Here is a 24,483-nt window from a genome sequence, read left to right on the forward strand (position 1 = left end):
CCTTTGTGCTACCGTGTGTATTATTCAGGATACGATTCAACCAACAACCTGCCATTAGCCTTGAGGGCAAAGCTGCCTTCCCACCATGGGTCTCGCTGTAGCCCGGATGTGTCAGTTTACTGCAGAACAGGATTACTTTTCATTCCCCTCCATCTCCACTTTCTCTGCCCTTTATTATGAGCCCCATGTCCAATTTCCCCCCAAAAGAAATAAAAGATACATCAATAATGTGTGACGACCCCTGCTGTGGAGGCAGCAGCCTTCCAATGAGATTTGGTGATTAAAGGCACCTGGGCTGGGTGCCCTGAGATTAGAAAGCCCTGTGTTCATTCATTGATTCTGTCGCTCTCTCCTCTCTCCAGCAGACGTCCGGTGTGGTAGGGCAGCCGCCTGTTGAATCCGGTTTTCCTTTGGGTTAAATGCCCTGGACAACACCCACCATTTACACATTACCCTCATGCACATCCTACACTACTGATAATACTGACATTTGCATCCCATCTGGAATGGTTATGGTTTTTCGTTGTTTTGTGTGTTAAATAAAGAATGTTACACCTCGGAAACCAGTGTAACTCCAATCTTGTCATGGCCCAAAGAGCCAGGTCGTGACAAATGCGAAAAGATGATTGAATACGGACTTCTAGGTCACACACAGAAATGTGGCTGCCCGGTTGGAAATTGAATTAAAGTTATTCAAAAAGGCCCTTGAGTGCAATAACAGCTGCATTTTCTATTTGCAATAGAAACAGGCGATGAACCCGCCTCGTGTCTTGTTTACAGTTTGTATTTCTCTGCACTTGTATGCCTTTTAAACTGCACTCCTGTGCACCTGCTGTGTTTTTCTGCAGAAGAATATCACCTCGTGGGACTAGAAGCTAAATCACCAACACAACAAACCGAAACATTTGCTCTGACAATTTGCCGTTCCAATTTAAAATGCAGCTTTCTTTTTTTTTCATTTAATTTCTTTTTGTGTTTTCTACATTTAACCACCCAGTTAACCAACCATATCTCAATGGGATGTTTGGGGGCCACTATGCGAGGCATCCGGACGCAAACATTGTGTGGTGATTATAGTCTCTAAGAAGCAGGAGCAAATTCTAGATTTACATGCAGAGGACGTTGAGGTAAGTTTAGTGTTTCTCCTTGAACAGAAGTCATTCGCACATATTGCCACACAACCCAACGGTTCAATGTGTGTCGGTGCCTGAATTCACAAGTGCAGCAGCGCCAAAGAGCTGAACGAACCGTCAGCAGGAAACTGAGAGTTGTTACAAGAGCGATGCTCCAACTGAGAGGAGGCAGGTTTAAAAGAAATTAATGTTTGAAATATTTTTCTTTAATCGGTTCTAAACAACATCAATGCTCATTGAGGGAGAGAATTATTTTAAAAATACAAGATAGTGCATGTTTAGTTAATGTCTTATAATCACTGCGTCCAATTAGGATCAGATTTGTATTGGTTTCATCGTATGAATTAAAGCTGTGACTTCATTAAAGGCATCCAACATATTTCATGGGAACAGGGTTATAATCTTTAGTCACGCGTTCTCTGAGCGTAACTAAACAACAAGGACATCAGGCCGTAGACTTTAATCAAGCAAATGCGTTGCATGTTTCTGACTGCTTGGTCAAACACACCTCTATTTTCTTTATGTATCGTACCTGTTTTTTATCGTTTTTTATCTTATTTGCCAGAGTCAAATCCCATGGGAGATAAGTGAGCTCCCCCCATTCCATACTAGGAAGGAGTGTGGTGGATTCTTCCTGATTATTACATAAGTATTAGTAATTCAATTATGTTGTTGCACAGCAGATGTGTAAAATTGTACGGATTGTGAAATGGAAGAGACATTCTGACCTGAGAATAGTTTGAATTGGGAAAGATACTGCAACACAATCTTCCCAAATAACTCTCCAAAATCACATCCTTTGGAGCCGCTTCTCTGACTGCCGCAATTCGTGTGACCTTGAAGTTTTAAACCCAAGCAACACCTGCTATGTTACAACTCATTTGTCACTGTCAGGATAGTTGTCCTTTGCATTTGACCCATTTAGCACCAGTGGGCCACTGTGTCGCAGCCTCCACGGATCAAGTCGAGGTTACAGGCCAGTAACTTAAAACAGGCGAAGAACATGTTGGTCACATGTATGCATTTTGGTGGTGGGAGGGAAAACTCAAACAAAACTGATCCACCGTTGCTAGATTTCAGTCTGTTGCATTAATCCGATACAATTGTCTTCACTCACATTGCAAGCTAGTGAAGTTGTGCCAAAACCCCGATGCATGTTCCAACAAGGTACAAGCATTCCATTTTAATGACCGACAGCATTCCAGAACAAGCATTTGTTAGGGTTTTGGAAAGCTCTCGAGGGAGGCCTCACTCCTTTGTTCTCGTCCCGGCCGGAAAGGACACGAATGAGTCAATTCGTTTAAATTCAAAAATCAAAAAGTATTTAATAACTAAACAACGTTATAAGGAATGCAATTACAAAGTGAAATACTAAGCGAACAGTAAAATATTTCGCGAAATAGAGAATCCTCTGAGCAAGTCTAAAGCGACTTATCAAAGCGGCTGCAGGAAAATTCTAACAGTCCTTTCCCCGCTTTGGTCCTTTGAAAACTCTTGAGGTGTGTCTTCCTTGGTGCATTTGAATGTCATTGGCTTCTTCTTCAGAGTGTCCCCTCCTGGACTGTCCCCTTCACGTCGAGGTGTGAAGCTGCAGCTGTAACCTGAAACCTCACTGTACTATCTGTCCCTCACATTCCAATGCACTCAATGTAGATACAGTTGGCTTTATGCCTCAATGAGTGAATTTAACAAAGCATGCATAGTTTGTCTTCATCTTATAACTAGTACACCTTAATTACAACAACCCATCATTAATGATCCTCGTTCATCACACTTCATCATAAGATCTAAGACAGTTCATGTGGTTCAATTCTCAAGACATTTGCCTCAGTCGGCTGCCTTACATTAAGTTGTTCATTTACTACCTGACAGGAGAAAAAACTCCCAAAAAAACCCCTTTGGGGATAAAATTGGGAGAAATCCATAAAGGACGGCAATTGGCATCCGTCCACAGGTTTTAACATCACATTGTGACAGAATGTTAATGTGTACAGTGTTTATATGATTTAAATGACTATGAATTGTGTTTGATTGAAATTGCATTCACTTCATCTAACATGTTAATGTAATAACTAATATCTAATAACACACAAACTATAATTCTAACACTAAACATTATTACACGTACTATAATTTCCTGACTACGGGTGCACTTCTGGCTTAAATCCCTAACAATTCCCTCCTTGCTCACAGTTCACTGTGAGCATCTCTCAAGGACTGAAAAATTATCATACAGTCACATCCGTCAACAGTGATTGTCCCTCATCATCTACTCGCTACCGATTTCCCTGTATACTAGTCTCACTAAGCGCAATATCGACCAATCCCTGCAGGAATCCAAGGATGCAGGAGATGCAGCTTCATCCGTAGTGGACTAGATCATGACCGTAACACAAGAAGGGTTAACGCAGACGGGCATGCACTTTTTGTTGTGCAATAATACTGACAAACCCGTTGGTGAGAGGATTGTCGTCGCCTTAGTTGTCTGCCAGCTGCTGGTTCAAGCTGTCAGTGGGGCTTGTGCTCTGGTCACCAAGCCAGCTGTGTTGTTGGAGATGATCGCACAACAAACAGATCCAAACATTTTGCAGAAGTTCCCGTTTCCAGCTAACATCATGTCTAAAGCCACTTTATTATTCTAGGCCATGAGTCTCATTTCATCCAATGACTCATGCAGGTCTTCATTTGTAGCACCTATCTGTCATTAAATGCAGTTTCATCCAATCAACATTTTATTATTGTCCACAAATTCAGCTGTGATCTGATTCTGGAATTCAACATCATCTGGCACCCTCCTTGGCACCTTCTTAGCATCCTTTTTGCTTATTCATGTGACCTTCAGACTAATGTGGATCTGTCTTTCTTCTTAAGGCTTTCTCTGGTGGTGTTTATTCCTGGTGATGTGATCTTAACTACCAGTAACTGTGTCTACTGTTAACCGCATCAGTGTCTTAGGTAAACCGTGAGTTTCCCCTGAGGAATCAGTGTAGTTCGTAACACAAATAATTCCTTATTCAATCTTTCTCCCACATGGCTGCTGTTGGAAAACCTCCTGAAGATGTCTCCCTGAATCTCTTAGTGAATCTGGTCTCAGTCGCTTAAAGCTCAACACGTATCAACACATTATATAGGGACAAGGTATCTGAAACTCAAGGAAAAACACTATAGGACATAAAATGTTACCTCCCCCCTACCCCCCCCCCAGGGGCAGCTCTGGATGTGTCTTTCAATTGATGCTCCCATCCCTGTTTGTTTCTGGAGGGATGACATCATCAAACAGAATAACCGCTCTATATGTGGCGGTGCCACAGTGATGCTTCAAGTTGACAACACATGTTGAGGAGGAGAACATAACCAGTGAGTCAATGGTTGAGACCCTGCCCTTCATAGTTTACTCTCCCTCCATGAATGGACACCATCTCTCCACTTGTTGTCGTGTAGATTCACTTGCATTGAATAATGATCTAAGTTTGGAGTGAAATAGAAACAACACATACAAGAACTTCTAGCCTCCTAAAAACAATTCTTACTTTCAATTCTTACCATGATATATGCCGTTCAACAGAGACGATGCTGTAGTTATCTGAATAGGCATAATTCTATGAAATGGTGGACTTCTCTCTCCTCCTTCTGTCCAAATGTTCCCCTGTGAATGTGCCTAATGTCGCTTAGTTTTATATTGGTGATGATTTGTCATTGCAACCGAATAGCCGCTCTGAATTCAAAATCCTCAAGTTCTGTTACTGTAATATCGTTGGCCTTTGTTTGTTTGCATCCTGAACATTCTTATCATATGTGTTTATCAAGTGTCCCAGCAGTTCCCGTTCCTTCTCTAATCTGGAAACGGTGTGTCACATTAGCTCCGTGTCTGTGGATTTCTTCGTTGTATGTGTGTGCCTATACTTCTCCTCCTTGATGTTCCTCTGCTGGAATATCTGTTGTTGTCAGCGGTTTGGTCAGATGACACGTAGCTGTCATCCTAGACGTGTGATTAAGCTTCACGCTCCCTCCTTGGACCTCGGATCACCTCAGTTCCTGTGAGCAGACTGCTCTGCTAACCGGAGGTCCCATTGGGACAAGATTCCCCAATCGGCTGTTGAATAGAGAAGCACAAGTGGTGCAGCTATGTGTGTGCGTGTGTGTGTAGGTGTGTCTAGATGTGCGTGTGAGTGTGTGTGTGTGTGTGTGTGTGCTCTCCCAATTCCTGTTGCTCTTCCTTCTGGTTTACCAAACTCTTCAAGCAAACAAGTTCTACCATCTAGTGTGTGCATATTTAAACATAACTGGAACTCAACATTTTACCCACTTATTTCCGGGTTTAGCTATTTCTTTTAATGTGGAGTAATTGTATCATCTGTGTGTCCTTGTGTCTGTGTATGAGAAGAGCAATTTCATTACACATTCGTTCCAGGAAGAAATGTCAGGTTGGATCTTCCTGCGCCATTGTCTGCTGTTATCCCAAAAATGCCACTTGAGTAGCTAAACTTTAACATCTAGTGTTTTCCTAAAAACATTCTAATCAATTTGTCAGTTGTTTCATTGATAGAAAGACTGTATGTTCTTCTTAACACCTTAAATCTTATAAAATCTACACAACTCTGTTGTTTTGAACCTTATGATTGTGTTTTACACTGCATGCAATAATGTTCAGTCCTAATCGGCAGATACTCTAGTTGTATTCTGTTCTCCCCCAGTCCCTCATGTTGAGGTAGGTGTAAAAGCATCCCTTCACATAGCCTTTGGTGATGCTAATCACCCCCAGGCCACCTCCTGGCTTATCCAACAATGTCGTAAAACCCCCTCAACGCCGTTTCTACTGGGTGTCGTTGCCGATCTGGACTTTCTCGCATTGGAGTCGCCTGTTCCTAACTGAAAAGCAAAGCAGAGTTAACAATTGCCGTGCACATGTATTAGAGGAAAAATGTGTCAGTAAATTTTATCATAGTGAAATAATTGCTCCCGTTCAAACCGTGTGTGATTCTTAAACTTGTTGGGTGACTCTGAGATGACTTACAACCTGTGGATGGATTTTATGGCTCTGTTACGTGTAGAGATTTGTGCCTCTTGCCCTCACCTTTTTTTTGTTTGTCCTGCAGGTGAGGGGCGGAGTATTGGCTGGCCCTGCCTCCAGAGCACCCCGGTATTGGCCCACACTCCGGCCAATCCGATATGGAGGGCAACTATAAAGCCTCTCACTGTGCTCTCTCTGGTGCTTGCTTTTTTTTCCATTGAGGTTTGTGGTGGGGGAAGTGGGACTGAGGTAAGGCTGGGGTACCCTGTACACACCCACATACACGCAGAGTTACTGTTGTTATTCCACTAGGTTATGGGTTGTTGCCACCGATGTATTTCTGTTATGTTGAGCATTTGTAGAATAGAGTCAGGTCTTTTGTTTTCCTTTTTCTTTCCACAGAGTTGAGCTAGGCCTGGTTTTATTGTACTTTGATAATTTTGTTTGGCACAACCCCCACAGTACACTCTCCCCCCCCACCTTTTTCCAACCTACCCGTTATGTTTTTTTTTTGTAAATAAACCTACTTTTCTTTAACTGCCTCACACGGTTCCTGTTTTATTCCCCCATTGGATGTCAGCGTTTCCCTCTTAACCGGAGGAAACGTAACAAGTGGGGGCTCGTCCGGGATATACCTGTTTTTTTTTTCTTCTGACAACCAATGGGAAAATTATACATGGGGTTTGTTTGGCATGCGATTGAAAATGAGTTTCAATTTACAAGATTTTGTTGACAATCCCTCTTTTGAAAAGGTTGATGTGTGTCGCAAGGATGATTTATTGTGTATTGCAGCACACTTTGATATTACTGTTCACAAGTACGTACTTAAGAAAGAAATAAAGACGCAGGTCCTAGAAAAATTAGTTGATTTAAATGTCCTTAGTCCTGCCCAGTCCGTGGCTGAAGTTTCAACTAATGATGTTCCTTCTACTACGGCAGGGGTTTTGTCTCAGAGTGCCGAGGAGACCGCAGCATTATTCACACCTCCTGCAGACCGTGCTGGGAAGTCTGCGCCAGCTACGTTACCTCGTTTTGATCCTTTCTCTCCTTCACACCCTCCGGGGTTCAGTTCGAGTTCCAAGCTGAAGGTTCGCTTGACTCGCCTTCAGCTGGAGGCCCAAGAAAAAGAGTCCATGCGTAAGGCAGAGTATGATCTCCGCCTACAGGTACGAAAGTTAGAAATTGAAGCGGATAAAGAAGTAAGACTAAAGCAACTTGAGGTTGAGGCTCTGAAAATCTCTTCCAGTCACTCGTTGAACATGTCCGACCGGTCGACACCTTTTCAAACGGTAGCCGGTAAGCAAAGTTTTGATGTCAGTAAAAATATTTCTCTGGTGCCAGCATTTCGGGAGGCCGAAGTCGATTCACATTTCAGTGCTTTTGAACGAATAGCCTCCGCACTCGACTGGCCGAGGGACATGTGGCCTATCCTCCTCCAATGCACACTGATTGGAAAAGCACAAGAGGTAGTCTCTGCCCTTTCCTTACAAGATAGTTTGCAGTATGATTCATTAAAGGAGGCCATTTTGCGTGCTTATGAACTTGTTCCTGAAGCCTATCGGCAGAAATTTAGGAATCACAGAAAATCTAATGATCAGACTTTTGTTGAGTTTGCACGGGAAAAGGGCACCCTCTTCGATAAGTGGTGTGCCGCCAGTGATGTCAAAAACGACTTTGAGTCACTTCGCCAGCTTGTTCTGTTGGAAGAATTTAAAGGCTCTTTGCCAGATAAGGTGGTGATGTTCTTGAATGAACAGAAGGTGTCGTCAATATCCAAGGCTGCTGTCCTTGCAGATGAGTTTGTGCTAACACATAAGAATGTCTTTGTATCTGCCCCTCGATCTGACAGAACTTTTGTTTCACGTTCAACCAGACCTGGTTCTGGTCATTCTGCCTCTGAACAGGCAAAAGGACCCTGGTCGCACACACAAGAGAACCGTGAGTGTTTCTATTGCCACAAAAAAGGCCATGTTGTTGCTGACTGTTTGACGTTGAAACGGAAACAGCAATCTTCCCTAGCTTCCCAGCAAAAGGATGTGTGTTTGATTAAAACACTTCCAACGCTTGTTACTGAACAGTCTGAGGACGTTAAGGATAAACCTGATCCTTGTTTCAAACCGTTTATCTCAGAAGGCTTTGTGTCGTTAACTAGCAATCCAAAAGACCAGAAAGTGGTCACCTTACTGAGAGACTCAGCTGGTTCTCAGTCAATCATTAGGGATGGGGTCTTACCATTGTCATCTTTTACCTCCTGTCAGTCTAGTGTTAAACTCCGGGGGGTTGGGATGGTTAATGTACTTGCGCCACTACATAGAATCCATCTTCAGTGTCCTCTACTTAGTGGGTGGTTCGACGTTGCAGTACTCCCTGACTTGCCTGTTGCTGGTGTTGATTTCCTCTTATGTAATGATATTGCTGGGGGAAAGGTGAGTTCAACTCCTGTGGTCATGGACGTTCCTGTTGTAACAGACCCTGCTGGTGACAGCCAAGATTCTTCGGAGATTTTCCCGGCTTGTGCAGTCACAAGGGCTCAGACCAAGAAATACGGAGCTGACCTGTCTGACTCATTCATCTTTGTAGATCAGCCGTCTGGTACTGAAACTCTGTCGGAGGATCAGTCAGTGTTTAAATCAAACCATGAGCAGTCTGGTATCTCAAGGATGGAGGCAGTGGAGCTGCCAGCCACAAGAAAGGAGTTTATGGCAGCCCAACAGAGTGATAAGACACTACAAAACTGTTTTTCATCTGTTCTCAGTGTTGAAGATGCTAAGGAAAAGAAAGTGGCCTACCTCATGGATCATGGGTTGCTGGTTCGCCATTGGAGTGGCAATGACTTAGATGGGGGGGACTGGAATGTAACCTATCAAGTTGTTGTCCCCACGGCATATCGATCTCAGGTTTTGTCTCTGGCTCATGACAACCCGTGGGCGGGACATCTAGGTATCACAAAGACTTATAATGGAGTCCTTCGACATTTTTTCTGGCCAGGACTCAAGGCTGACGTGGTGCGCCATTGCCGATTGTGTCATGTGTGTCAGGTAACTGGCAAACCGAACCAAGTGATTTCTCCTGCCCCACTCTGTCCCATACCAGTGATGGGTGAGCCATTTGAAAAAGTAATCGTTGACTGTGTGGGGCCGTTACCGAAGACCAAATCTGGCAACCAGTTTCTTTTAACCATAATGTGTGTTTCCACTAGGTTCCCAGAGGCTGTTCCGCTACGGAGGATCACGGCTCCAGTGGTCAGTAAAGCACTTATAAAGTTCTTCACGAAGTTTGGCCTTCCTAAGGTTGTTCAGACCGATCAAGGTACCAACTTCACGTCTCGAGTGTTTGCCCAGGTACTGAAAACCTTGGGCATTAAGCACATAATGTCAAGCCCATACCATCCTGAAAGCCAAGGGGCACTAGAAAGGTTTCATCAGACCTTAAAGTCCATGCTCAGAAAGCATTGTTTTGAGAGTCAAAAGGACTGGGATGATGCTGTGCCATTTGTGTTGTTTGCTGCTCGCGAAGCTGTACAGGAGTCACTCGGATATAGTCCTGCCGAACTGGTGTTTGGACATCAGGTTCGTGGCCCCCTAAAACTTTTGAAAGAACAACGTCTCTTGCCTGAAGGGAAGGTCCATAGCATCCCTGATTATGTTGCGAAACTCAGAGCTCGGCTCCGGAGAGCCTGCTCTTTGGCCAGAGAATCGCTATCCTCTGCTCAGGTGAAAATGAAGAAATACTACGATCAGAAAGCCACTGCCCATTCGTTTCAACCTGGTGACAAGGTTTTGATTCTTTCTCCCATCTCTGGTTCTGCCCTGTCGTCGAAATTTTCCGGTCCCCATCTTGTGGAACAGAAAGTCAGTGACACTAACTTCATCATTCAAACGCCCGATCGCAGACGGAGAAACAGATTATGTCATGTGAATATGATGAAGCCATATTTTACAGCAGAGAATGAAAGTGGAACGTCTGGACTTCCTAAAATACAAAATGTGTCAGCGGTATCTGCGTGCTCAGCAGAGAGCTCCACTGAGGAGGATGGGCTGGTTATGCGTAGTGCCACCCCACAGGGGTTAAGACTGAAAAACACTGAGCTACTTTCGGATTTGTCTAACTTTTTGTCCCACCTGCCTGATGACCATCGTGGTGATGTGGAGAATTTAATATCTGGCTTCCCATGCTTATTTGGTGATATACCCTCTCAAACTTCTGTCCTTATGCATGACATTGTTTTGACTAACCCGAAGCCCATCAAACAGCATGCTTATCGAGTAAATCCTGCAAAAAGGGAATGCATGAGGAAGGAGGTGAACTACCTTGTGGAACATGGATTCGCGGTACCCAGCTCCAGTTCATGGAGCTCACCATGTGTCCTGGATGCGAAGTCCGACGGCAGCCAAAGGTTCTGTACTGACTTTCGTAAGGTGAATCCCGTGACTGTCCCTGATGCACATCCCTTACCCCTTATTGAAGACTGTATCGATGAGGTCGGTCCAGCAGAGTATGTCAGTAAACTTGACATGTTAAAGGGTTACTGGCAGGTTCCGTTAACCCCACGTGCCTCGGAGATCTCAGCTTTTGTCACCCCTGACAGTTTTCTTCAGTACACAGTAATGCCCTTTGGACTCTGCAATGCGCCTGCTACTTTTCAGAGACTTGTAAACAAGGTTTTGCGAGATGTTCCACACTGTAAGGCATACTTGGATGACATTGTTATATACTCTGATGATTGGAATTCTCACATGGCTACCTTAAGGGACGTTTTCAAACGTCTAGCTGAGGCGTCTCTGACTCTCAACCTCTCAAAGTGTGAATTTGGGAGGGGTTCTCTTTTGTATCTAGGTCAGCAGGTTGGTCGAGGCCAGGTGTGTCCTGCGGATGTAAAGATCACTGCAATCGCTGCCTTTCCTGAGCCAACCACCAGGCGGGAGTTGCGGCGGTTTCTTGGGATGGCCGGGTACTACCGCAGGTTTTGTAAAAACTTTTCTACGGTGGCCGCCCCATTGACTGCACTTACCAGTCCGTTGAAGCCATTTACTTGGTCTAGTGAGTGCCAACAGTCTTTTGAGGATCTCAAGTGGCTTCTCAGTTGTAACCCTGTCTTGTCTGCGCCAAACTTTTCCTTGCCATTTAAGTTAGAAGTTGATGCCAGCGCTGTGGGAGCAGGAGCTGTACTCCTACAGGAGGATTTCCAGGGCATCGACCATCCTGTGGCCTACTTTTCAAGGAAATTTGACAAACACCAACTAAAGTACTCCACAATAGAGAAAGAAACCCTTGCATTGTTGTATGCTTTGCAACATTTTGAAGTATATCTTGTCTCCACTGGTAAACCTATAAAGGTTTTCACTGACCACAACCCTCTAGTCTTCCTCTCCAGGATGTACAACAGTAACCACCGCCTAATACGTTGGTCCCTGATTGTTCAGAACTACAACCTGGAGATTGTGCATAAAAAGGGTTCTGAAAATGTACTCGCCGATGCCCTGTCTCGTGCATTATAACTAAATGATTGTCCAAACCTTTGGTTGGACTTGTATGTGTGGGGGTGTTACGTGTAGAGATTTGTGCCTCTTGCCCTCACCTTTTTTTTGTTTGTCCTGCAGGTGAGGGGCGGAGTATTGGCTGGCCCTGCCTCCAGAGCACCCCGGTATTGGCCCACACTCCGGCCAATCCGATATGGAGGGCAACTATAAAGCCTCTCACTGTGCTCTCTCTGGTGCTTGCTTTTTTTTCCATTGAGGTTTGTGGTGGGGGAAGTGGGACTGAGGTAAGGCTGGGGTACCCTGTACACACCCACATACACGCAGAGTTACTGTTGTTATTCCACTAGGTTATGGGTTGTTGCCACCGATGTATTTCTGTTATGTTGAGCATTTGTAGAATAGAGTCAGGTCTTTTGTTTTCCTTTTTCTTTCCACAGAGTTGAGCTAGGCCTGGTTTTATTGTACTTTGATAATTTTGTTTGGCACAACCCCCACAGTACACTCCCCCCCCCCACCTTTTTCCAACCTACCCGTTATGTTTTTTTTTTGTAAATAAACCTACTTTTCTTTAACTGCCTCACACGGTTCCTGTTTTATTCCCCCATTGGATGTCAGCGTTTCCCTCTTAACCGGAGGAAACGTAACAGCTCCGACAGGAGATTCCTCCTCTTATCAGTCGTTGTTTTAGGGAGGCCTGCTCACTCCCTCCTCGACCACGAGTCGCCATCACCTTTCAACCTCTGCATCTCCTCTGAAATGCAGCCTCTCAGACTCGTCCCTAATTCACTCCCATCTCAGCATCTGCCTATTGTTTCTTTTACAGGGAGCTAAACTCCCAACAAAGCAATCATTTGTCCTGACTCCTAAATGGTGGAAGGAGTTCCCTAATGAACATAATAAACACACATACCTACCTACTACTACAACTGAAGAATTAGCACCTGGATGGCACTCATAAATGTTGCTTTCTCTTCTTTGTTCCTGCTGTTCTGGTTCTGTTCCCTCTTGTTCAAATTCACTTCCTGCCAGTCGCTTTGGATTAGAGCCTCAGCTGAATGAAAAATGTGATGCGTTAACGTAAAGAATGCCTCTGCATATCTTTATCTGCTCCTAGAGTATTTACACACTGTTTTGGAACATTGCCTTTCTCAAACGGCCTTGTTTCCAACCGATTTGAGGAGCCATTTATTTATAGAAATTTAAATCTCCGACATAACTGATTATTGACCCCCATAGTCAACTCAGGAAAAATTAACACCAATATTGCCTTCGTGTCCCCGTTCAATAATCTCTTTGAGTTTTTGCTTGTAGGTCTCACCCTCATGGTGTATGACTGTTCCATGTCTTCATCAACTAATTGACCAACCAGGAATAGATCTGCTCGTACCAAGATTACACAAAAATGTTACCTCACATTCTCACCATCACAGTCAATTTCTTCTCCTTTTACCTTCAGCCTGTTTGCTCTGTCATGATGTGTCATCACCTTTGAAAACCTGTGCATTACTGCATAACTCTTCAACCTGTATTTCCCATTTTTATACTTCCACTTACCCTCGGTCATACTTTCAAACACCTGCGTGTGTCTCTCATAACTTTCCAACCTACTTTTCTCTTCTTTGCTGACTTCCCCATTAAAATAAACCATTTGATGGCCTCACTGAAGGCCTCCATCATTATAGTCAATTTGCTGACCTTTGTACCTACTTTCACAAGTGGTCGAGCATTTGCAGTATCAGTCACTAAATCTTCAAACAATGTATTCGAATTTGAACCTCAAACCCCGGTGATATCAACCAAGGTTCTCCAAACCCTTCAGGGCCATAAAACAACAATGAAGAGTGTGAGTCCCTTGATCCCAAAAAGTACCAGGAGATAATAAATCAACTTAGCATCAGACCCATCTGTTCCAGACCCCCCTCCAGTGTTAATCAGGACCGCAGAGAGCCTTCAAATCTTCCGCCGCAAACTAAAGACACACCTCTTCAGACTCTACCTCGACTAAAGACTAACAAACTGTAGCACTTAAATTGTACTTGTAACGTCACTCATCTATAGCAAATTGTATATTGGCTTATTTGAGGAAATTGCACTTTCTTGTTTCTTGTTTTCCTGAGTTTGTACCCTATGGTTGAATGCACTTATTGTACGTCGCTTTGGATAAAAGCGTCAGCTAAATGACATGTAATGTAATGTAATGTAATGTAATCTCCACTTTTATTGCTCTTCAGCCCAAAAGCAAAGCAGAGGGTGGGAGACATGTCTGTTACCTGCAAATACAAACTCAGCTCATGCTTAGTTTGATCCAATCTATTCATTCATCACTGATAGATCACCAACCTCTCATGGTTAGCGTATCCAAATGTAAGGGTGTACTACTTGTTGAACATTACAGGATGACCGTCTGTAACAAGTTTCCATATTTCGTGTACTGGTGCTATCAATGTTCCTTTGATCAGACATTTGTTTCCATCATCAAGATACTGTATCAAGTGTATCGTGCACTATGCACTCAATAGCAGCACTCAACAATTTACCGCCCGTCTCTGAATTTAGGAGGAAACTCGAAAAACTACAAACATTAATACAACATACGGACAATATATACAACAACTCCCCTAATTCCTTATCACCTTCATTCCTCCTTTAAATCGTACACAACCTTGTGTCTTAATTTTCTATGACTGATTTCCCCTTTTTTTAATCAATCTTCCCTACGAGCTGCACTGAACTGCATGTTCGTTGGACATATTCTTGACCAATGACCCGTCTGTCCGCATAAGTAGCATTCATCTCCTCTTCCCCTATTATTTCCACGTCCTCTGCCTCTGCGCTGAGGTGGTGGTTGCTGGTCAACCATTGAACGGTCTCTGACTGCTGGGGCTAGATATTGGGCCTCTGGAGGAACGGGGTATTGGGGTTGTTCGTCTGTCACCTGCAATTGTCACCTGCATCAACCGCTGCCAGTTGGATCTTCAGGAGTCGATGCGTCATCGTCCCCAGTTCTTCTTGCCTCCTTGTCTCCGCAGCTCTCTGTATTTTGTAGAAGTGGGTTAGATGGTCTCTCCATGTGATTTCATCCATGTTGTCCAGTCCCACTACTCCCTACAACGCTGTTTGAACAGCCTGGGGCAAGCCTTGCTGCACAGTGTGTCGCCAGATTACTGCAGTAGATTTGTTATTGTCGTGTCTTTCTCCTGTTGCCAAATGCCATTCTGTCTCTGCTCTCCTCAAGTACTGGAACATCTCTTCTGCTGGCTTCATCTCTAGTGCAGCCAGGACAGTTATGCTTGTTTTTGTGGGCCAGACGCTTCACATTGCTTCCCAGAAGACTCCTCTGACGGCGTCAAATGGATCCTCATTGTCGTCGTTGGTTGTTCCTGTTCTTACTTCCAAGTCGCTTAGATTGACTGTTCCCTCTAGACGTTGTGGTAAAAAGAACATCTCACCTGAGGAGCCGCTGGTCTCAGCAACCAACAGGCCCCAGGTCAGTCCTTTGACCATCCCTTGTCCAATTCACGTACAGACCCGTAATCATAAACTTAACCAGTCGTCGCTGGATTTTCCCGTAACCCAATCCTGTTGAGCAAGCCCCCCCCCCCCAATCTATTAAAATCCTGCAATACCTAATTGTGAAGGACTTTATGCACAGAGAGGGGAAATGAAGAGAAGAGTCTTCTCTAAAGACACCGTAATTATTGTGGGAAACCTAGTGGACAACATGCGCATCGTCACACCTCATGCGAACCCCCTAACCAATCCCATACGGGTCTACTTGCATGAATTTATCCTGCTGGTCTTTATGTCTCAGCAGACCAGTTCGCCGACTGGATTTTCTAACGCTCAAAGTGTGTACCTGAACGCACCAAACGCACGTGTTTGGAATTTCTAACAGCCGGCTCCCATTCGCATTCACTTTGCAAAAGTATGCACCTACTGTTATTCAATATCAGCTTATTATATTCACCCAAGTCATTAATGCACTAGCCTTTAGTCTTTAGCATCTAAGGCCTTGCCTCATGGCCGACTGCCAGCACCACTCTAAATTTTCCTAAATCTACCTATCACAGAATTCATGAAAAAGGTTCTGTTTTACCTTGTTTGTCACCGTGGTACTTGCAGTCAAACCTCTCAGCAACGTCTTCCCCCAATCGAGAGCCCCACGTTGGGCGCCAAATGTTAGGGTTTCGGAAAGCTCTCGAGGGAGGCCTCACTCCTTTGTTCTCGTCCCGGCCGGAAACGAGGACACGAATGAGTAAATTCGTTTAAATTCAAAAATTAAAAAGTATTTAATAACTAAACAACGTTATAAGGAATGCAATTACAAAGTGAAATACTAAGCGAACAGTAAAATATTTCGCGAAATAGAGAATCCTCTGAGCAAGTCTAAAGCGACTTATCAAAGCGGCTGCAGGAGAATTCTAACAGTCTTTTCCTCACTTTGGTCCTTTGAAAACTCTTGAGGTGTGTCTTCCTTGGTGCATTTGAATGTCATTGGCTTCTTCTTCAGAGTGTCCCCTCCTGGACTGTCCCCTTCACGTCGAGGTGTGAAGCTGCAGCTGTAACCTGAAACCTCACTGTACTATCTGTCCCTCACATTCCAATGCACTCAATGTAGATACAGTTGGCTTTATGCCTCAATGAGTGAATTTAACAAAGCATGCATAGTTTAATTCTTCATCTTATAACTAGTATACTTTAATTACAACAACCCATCATTAATGATCCCCGTTCATCACACTTCATCATAAGATCTAAGACCGTTCATGTGGTCCAATTCTCAAGACATTTCCCCCCTTTGGCTGCCTTACATTAAGTTGTTCATTTACTACCTGACAGGAGAAAAAACTCCCAAAAAACCCTCTTTGGGGATAAAATTGGGAGAAATCCATAAAGGACGGCAATTGGCATCCGTCCCCAGGTTTTAACATCACATTGTGACAGAATGTTAATGTGTGCAGTGTTTATATGATTTAAATGACTATGAATTGTGTTTGATTGAAATTGCATTCACTTCATCTAACATGTTAATGTAATACCTAATATCTAACATCACACAAACTATAATTCTAACACTAAACATTATTACACGTACTATAATTTCCTGACTAGGGGTGCACTTCTGGCTTAAATCCCTAACACATTCCATTTTAATGACCGGCAGCCTTTTGGGTGTCGTATATGTTAACGGTCAACGGATTTCCCTGGTTTCCATCCAAATGTTGCCTTGGATTTAATTAGGATAAATTAATCGCATCCTTTCCAGTCTCTTCTAGAACAGCTTGAATAATGGGGGCCACTGACACTCTCATCCACCCTTGTGTGTGTGCGCAAGTCACACATTATGCAAAGCGATGGTATTTGAGCTCCCTGTTTTAGGGTGAGGACAAACAAGTAAAGCGACCCGAAAGGCCAGACGGATGCCCCCTCCGTCACCTCGGACCAGGCCGGAGCAATTACTGCTACTGCTCCACAAGCGGACCGGTGTCACTGACGCAATTAACAAGCTCCAGAAGAGCAACGAGCGAGGGAGGGGCGGCGTACACGGCATGAGTGATGGGAGGCGTGAGCAAGGATACATGGGTGGAGCAAGCAAAGTTGGCAGGCTGCACTGAACAGTTAGTGAAGGCGGACATCAAACTCATCTCGAGGATTATGACACAACGCATTGATGGCCAATGTAGACGCATTTGTGTGAACAGAGAAATGTAACATTGCGTTTCGATGTTACAATATAAAAGGTATATTGTTTTCGCTTCCACAAACCTCTGGGCTGAGATTTTGGAGCCCTGGCGAGTCTGCAAAGGCTATATTTCACTTCCCACTCTGCATTCTACATTCATCCTTTCTGTGAGGATGATTCATCACGGCTGTGACAGAGAGAGTCTAATGTATTACAGCTCCCCAAAGGAACAACCGTAGGTCTTAACTAGGCGGGGATGTTCATTTTATTCAGAGCCGCGCCCCGCTATCAGCTGGAGGAAAGCAAAAATCCCGGCTGCTTTCCACTGCATTCACGCCTTCGAGATCCTTATCACGTCGCATGTCTCCCCCTTGCACACTGAAGTACTATAATTTCAAACCCTGGCGAGCATGCCCATATGCTGCTCTTTTGCTAACAGGATCCCCTTCAGTCTTCTTCCTCCTCTACAATTTATTCACTTGTTCAAGTAGGATGCTGAGACGGGAAACGATTGCACAGAAATTAGGAGACAAAAGTCGGAAGGTCTCTCTTTGCTGACTTGGGGATGTAAGACGGATGGGTGGCGTCAGCTGGTCTGTACCTGAGACGTTTGAGAGATACCTGCTGCCAGTCAGTCTGGAATGGCCCATAATCCGTGTGCACCTTCACGCAGGCTGGATGTCAACGTGAGACAACGTGATTTTTCCATTAGCTTTTTCTAAGGGGCCCTTTATCCTCATCATCCAAAACGAACTAAGCTATAAGTGAGGGTTCCAATTAAAAATGGAATCAAAAACGCTTGCGTGCATCAAGTACTTCTTTTGTCCATTTTATTGGCTTACTTTGTCCCATTTATATCCAAAATGCATTTCAAACACATTGGAAACCCACAGAAGGAATGAAAAATGTTCAAACTCATGGATTAACGAGTGGTGTCACATATTGTGAAAAGTCATCCGTGTTTCAGTGAGAGGTGGAAAATGTAAAAATCCAGGCTTTAATCTCGGCTGATACACATTTCTTTTGTGTGTGTGTGTGTGTGTGTGTGTGTGTGCATGCGAGAGAGTAGAGGCCAAAGGGAAAGATGAATAAGAAAGTGCATCTGCTGTGAGACGAGGAATACATTCTCTTGAATGGTACAAGAGGTGTTGGCCTCTCGCAGACCACACGCACACGGACTCTGACCTGTGGTCTGCGCGTACGAGACAGCTCGCATTTCTCTCTTGGCTCTCGCCCGCTAATGAACAGAAGTCTTGGTGGGTCGCTGGGTGCTGGAGCTGCTCCGTTCCCGTGTAACCGCAGACACCGACTGTCTCTTTAATGTGGCGGGCTCAATTAAAAAGGCAGCAATCAAAGCTGCGTGACCACTAGCAAGCATGTCACGTAGCTAATTCATTCTCACAACCCGTGAGGCAATTCATTCACGTCAATACAAACACAAAAGTCTTTGCCCACGCGGTAAGTTGCACGTCTTAAAACGGGGCTCGTGTTCATTACGCCCCCCTGTGACGATGCTCTGTGAAGTGAACCTGCGAGAGCAGGTGTAATTGTGTGTGTAAAAAGGGGAACCTTGTGTTCTCCCCGGCTGAATTAGATCTGACAATCTTCTCCTCTCCATTTCCTCCACAGACAACAGGCACATTGTCCCCATCGATCAGGTTTGTTTCTCAGTTCTTTGATCACACCAGACTTCTAGTCGGAGATGACGGCCTATGATCATTATCCGAAAGCCAGCCGCTCTCTAATGGCAAGGGGGTGGAAACATAATAACACACTTAAGAAATAACCAAAAAAAAAAAAAAATCTGTAAAAGGGGTTTGAGTGCTCTGGCGCTCGGTCAGTCAGCAGTGGCTTAGTGAATGCTGAAGGATCAATGCCTCATGCGGTAAGTCATTAAGCCCCATTATTTCTGTAAAGGGAAACTCACCAGAGAACGCAAACCCAGACGTGTTACCAGCCAGACAGCAATGACCACTGGCTAAACGGGTTTCCACGCGTCAATATCAGAAATGCTGCAGAAGCATCCTTGGCTTGACGAAGCGGACGTAGCAGAAGGGAGCGAGAAACACACAGTGCGAAAAGAGCAAAGCGAGAGAGAGAAAAACGAGCTGCCCCGAGAGAAAGGCTTAGTGATTGAGGCTTCAAGTTGATGAAAGTGGGTTCTGGCTTCTGTTGGCAGCGTAGGAATGAAACCTGGCGACATTTAAGTGCATCTGCGGAAAAGAAGAGACCCCGAAGGGCTCTCCTGCTCCATCAACACCCTTTTGTTTGTTCCCAAACCTACTACTCCCAGTCTGATCAAGATGGGCGCCTCCCTCGAATCCCTTCTAAACAGCGCGTCATCTCTCCTCTCGTCTCCGTCCGTCGCCGCATGCTTACCGTTTTTTAATTTTTTACATTACTTTCTTGGATGACTGATGACATTGAGGTGTTTGTAGAGTTTGGCAAAAGTGTGAATGTCATCTTCAGAAACTGGTTGTTTATTTATGCATTTAAAACAAAAAAATAGACAAAGACAGTCAAACTTGTGTCTGCTGTTTCACTTTTCTTTTCAGAGTCATTTCAATAGGCTGTTGACACGCAGACATTCCTCTCAGGGCAAAGCGATGTCTTTGTCAAACATGTGCCACGTATGATGGGTGACACCGCTTTCAATTCAGAAAGTAAAGCAGAACAGAATCAATCGCGTTAAAGAAAACAAACCGCTGACATGGACACACTTGTACATCACGAACGAACGCCGCGGCCGAGTGGGTCAAGGTGGAAAGTGCGTGTGCTCGTCTGGATGGCGATCGGTCACACACCCTATGCATTGGACAGGGGGAATGAGCCTTTGTACATCACACTAAATAGAAAGCTGAGCTATTTTGCGCACGTTTGATTTTCACCTAACAAAGACTCACACATAAGCACACAAGGAAGTGCGCTCCAATACACGAGCATAAAGCATCGGCACACGGTGATGGAAAGTACAACATTATAAAACACAAGACACATATTTTTTTTCTTTTTCTTCTTAATCAAACATGACACAGAGAACACCTTTCAACGATCTCTCGATGACATAAGGCATTGCAGCATCTGGAAATTATGTTCCAAGGAGCGTCCGAATGTCTGTCACAATGACAGAAACAGAGCGACATTGTTCACGGCTGTGAAGAGAGCGGCGCTACGGAGCGCCCCCGTTTCTGACATCTGTCGGGCTTAACCGACGCTGCGCTCGGCTGCCTACCCAGACTCCTCCCAGAGTCTGCCAGGCTCACCAGTAAGCCAAGGATCTGACTGGCTGTGGAAATTGAGCCTGATGGTAATTGATCGCCCGAAACTTCAAATCGATGGAAGTTAGTAGCTAGTGAAAAAAAGAAGAAGTTTGAGCACAGAAAAGACGTCGCCATCCATATTTGTCACATCAGCCCTCTTCAGGGGGGGGGGGGGGGGGGGGGGGGGAAGGCTGACAGAGAGAGAGAGAGAGAGAGAGACAGAGGGGGGGGGGGGGGGGGGGGGCTGACAGCTCAGCGGGGCCGATGGCTGGAGTACACATTGAGGGACGGGTGAGTAGGAGTCTGGTCTGCTGGTATTCAGGGGGCGTGGTCCATGGACGGTCCAGAGTCGTTGTCGTCAAAGCCTCGTGGGTTCACGGGGTCGGCCCTCGGCTCTGGTAGCCTGCGAAAACAAAACAGGAAAGTTAGACCTATTTCGCAGTAAAGTAGGTGTGCATATGTGGTTTTGAGACTTCAGTCTCTATTTCATGGGAGTTTTATTTCGTTTTGTGGTTGTCTTAGGGGGTAAATCTTCCAACTAGGGGGTGTGAGATGCATGTAGTGGTAAAATATATTATAACATTGTTTTGTGCTAAAGCCGTGTCTCAAGTGTCCTGTATTTGACCCTGATGTGCAAAGAGCAGCATGATACAAAATGTTGCTTTGCAGCTGTGTCCTGAGAAGGGAGAGCGGTCAACTCAAGCTCATAGACGCTTCAAAACAAAGGACTTCTGTTCATGGCCTTGGTTCATATCTTATTCGGTACAAAAGTTCAGGATCCAAGTTTTACTTTATGTCAATTAATTATGATTTGTACCGGCCACTGAGGAGAATCTTGTGTGTGCGTGTGTTACCCTCAGCTTCACCTGGGTTCTTATCTCAACCTGCTTTGTAGCTTCTCGTAACTGGCACGGAGAATGTCCTCCACATTTGTATAAAAACTCAGCGTTTTTACTGCTCGGAGACGTCATTTCCACAGAGCACCGTGATACGTGCTGGTGTGTTGGACCTCCTGCTTGCAAGCAATAGTTAGAGCCAGATATCTGCGAAGAATTGCTCATGTAATCTTTTTCTCTTCTAAATAAATGTTAACTTTTTTACTTTGATTGATCAACGTGCTGCGATTCTTCTCATCAACCAACTCGGGGTGATCGGAGATCCTGACAGGGGTCATCAGAAGAAGCAAACATTAATCCGTTGTATTCAGGGAGGATAAATCTTCACGTGGGTTGATGGGCTGTGAGTGTCTTTGAGAGGACTGCTGCCAGGGCATTCCTGTCTGACACACTTCTGTTAGCAAAAACAAGGAGCTCCTTCCTTTCCCTTGCTGCACCTCCTTGAGGAACTCCCAACAAGGCACTGCTCCCATTCAATTCCTCGGCATAGTTAGCGCTTGTATTTGTGTCATTTTAACGCAGCATTGAAATGGTCTGCAGCGTCAGTAATTACAAATATATGTATGTAAGCGAGGGCTGCACTATGGAGGCAAATTAACTATTTATATTCAAACGGTCCTCACTAAGCCTGACGACACATAGATATAAGTTATTTATTTCACCCGTAGGAAAAAAGGCCATACGAGAGAGAGAGAGAGAGATTGTGGGTCAAAGACAGAGCCTGACCAGCAGAAGTAGATATATCTTTGTTTTGCTGTGTGTGTGTGTGTGTGTGTGTATCTGTATCCTGACGACTGGGTTCTTTCCGCCCATGACTTATTCATGCGCTTTAATGCAGTCGATGTATTATTGAATAGGGCCGATCGTTGCCTCCTCCCCTTGGTGTGACCACGTCCTGCGGGCAGGGTTGAGCTGAGGGTCTGGGACGTCTGCTACAGAGCTCACTCACTGGGCTTCACATCCCGGCCAAGTCTTCTGTGTGTGTCTGTGTGTGTGTGTGTGTGTGTGTGTGTGTGTGTGTGTGTGTGTGTGTGTGAGTGGGAGAGAGATCAGATTTTGGATAGCACTGATAGACCAGAAAAAAAGCCAATCTTACTAATGTCCCCTTTCAGATTGCGGGGGACAGAATTCTCCATTTGCCCTAAAACGAACCCATCACTCACGGGAGGAAACCTCTGGCTCCCCATGAGGAAAACAGAGGGCTGGAGCGCACAGGAAGCCGCCTAGACTTCCACTTTTGTCCCTCTCACTCTATTCTCTCTCTGGGAGAGAGTTAAAGGCTCATAGAGTCTTAATATTGTGAGAAAGCAAAAGTGAAGATAAAAAGCAGGAAAGATGTACTGCTATTAGGAGCACTTTACTTTTGCTGCGCTGCGCTAATGCTCTGCTGGATCTCACTGGCCATTGTCCTGGAAAAGTTTACATCTGCCATCTCATCTGCCAACTTTCCCTCCCCTCTCCTCTGCAGATTTATGCCCTTTCATCTGACGGCTCCGCCTAGGGGCGCGTAATTTAGAAATAACCTGTGCACACACCTTTCATTAAGAGCAGCCCTTTGATCTTCCCAACAGCAGAAGAGGGCAAAGCAGCGACTATAGGAAATGCCAGGGTCACAATCATCACCAGGCTTTTAAGTTTAGGAAGTGACAGTGAGCTTAGGCGTAGCTACGGTACTTCCCAAAGGAGGCGAAGCTACTGCAGCAAATTACACTCTATGAAAAAACACAGCAAATTACAAACCCATTTCCTTTGTGACTTTGCCTTGCCTATATATATATATAATATATAGCGACAGTGATAGTCGCTGCTTTGCCCTCTTCAGCTGTCCCGTCTCAATTCCCTAAATCCGGGCTGGTCTGTTGGGAACATCACAGGGCTGCTCTTAATGAAAGGTGTGTGCACGGGTTATTTCTAAATTCTAAAAACAAGATCTATGAAAAACATTTTAAACTCACCTTAAAAAAAGACAAATTGCCTATTTTAGACTTTTCTGTTGGGGTTAATAAGTATGCGTGGTACCAAAACTCAGCCTGATGATACAAATGTACCTAATTTAGCAAAGGATGTAATAAAAACATTGTTATTCCTGCAGGTAGTTACTGTGTGCGTCTACACTTGTTTATGTATTTCATCGGCATCTTCTTATTGCCCCAGCACCTGCCAACGATAGTCTTCAGTTGTGTGCAAACCGCTGCGTCGCTTGTAATATCTGCGGGCAGAACATCCAGCGGCTCCGTGTCTCCCGAGGATCTTCACCCGGGTTTTAATGATGATTAAATGATGCACAGGCATACATACGCACCGGCATACATATGACTTTGAAATGGACCAATGCGTGACATGCTGTAATCTTGAAGGAGAACACATGGAGATGTATTTATGAACTTTTTTTGTTTGGAAACTAAAAACTAAAAATATTTTTGGTAATGTATTGGTCAGATGTATTAACTAGAAAGCAACTTTTCTCCTCAAGCGAAAATTTCAACCGTGTCTAATGTTCTCAGATGCAGAAACACCCACACCCACATGCTGTGCAAACATCACACGCACGCACGCACGCACGTACACACACACACACACACAGTAGGGATTCAGACTGCGATTTGCTTTGGGACAAAGAAAAAACAACCACAACACGATTCTTCCTCCACGTGCCGGGACTAGAATGTACACGGGTGTCAAAATTCCCAGGGGCGGTTTAATGATAAATCCCTAAAATTGCTTTATAGCCCGCATCCGTGCAGTGGCTCCTGTTGAGCCACAGTCTCAGCAGCATTGGCTTTGTTTACCAGTTGATTTATTTGGATGAGGAGATGCTTTTCGCCGGGAAATGTAACCATCAATATCCACGCTGACCACAGCACAACATTGAAAAAGAAATACCGTTTACTGGAATTTTATATCCAAGATGACAACTCGACACAGCGGGGGAGCAGTAGGAGCAGTCAGTAGTGGAGCAAATGTTTTTTTGTCATTTCACATCAAGCACAGATGCAGAATTCACACCTGCATTCACATGG

At 44.7% G+C, this 24,483-nt stretch overlaps 1 long non-coding RNA gene and 1 pseudogene across 2 annotated transcripts in view; both read right to left on the reverse strand.

Annotated features, from left to right (window-relative positions):
* Positions 1-2,432: 2,432 nt before the first annotated feature.
* Positions 2,433-6,166, reverse strand: LOC144391260 (uncharacterized). Its single transcript, XR_013455172.1, has 2 exons — positions 5,037-6,166; positions 2,433-4,752 (listed from the first exon to the last, which is right to left on the reverse strand). It is a non-coding gene; the product is annotated as an uncharacterized LOC144391260 (long non-coding RNA).
* Positions 6,167-20,778: 14,612 nt separating this feature from the next.
* LOC120812261 (tripartite motif-containing protein 44-like) overlaps positions 20,779-24,483 on the reverse strand; it is a 44,763-nt pseudogene continuing 41,058 nt past the window's right edge. The window contains exon 5 of the transcript XR_013455164.1: positions 20,779-20,970. The product of XR_013455164.1 is annotated as a tripartite motif-containing protein 44-like (transcript). The remainder of the gene's footprint in view (positions 20,971-24,483) is intronic.

The sequence above is a fragment of the Gasterosteus aculeatus genome, chromosome Y, assembly GCF_964276395.1.
Source record: "Gasterosteus aculeatus chromosome Y, fGasAcu3.hap1.1, whole genome shotgun sequence".
NCBI classification, from domain to species: Eukaryota; Metazoa; Chordata; class Actinopteri; order Perciformes; family Gasterosteidae; genus Gasterosteus; species Gasterosteus aculeatus.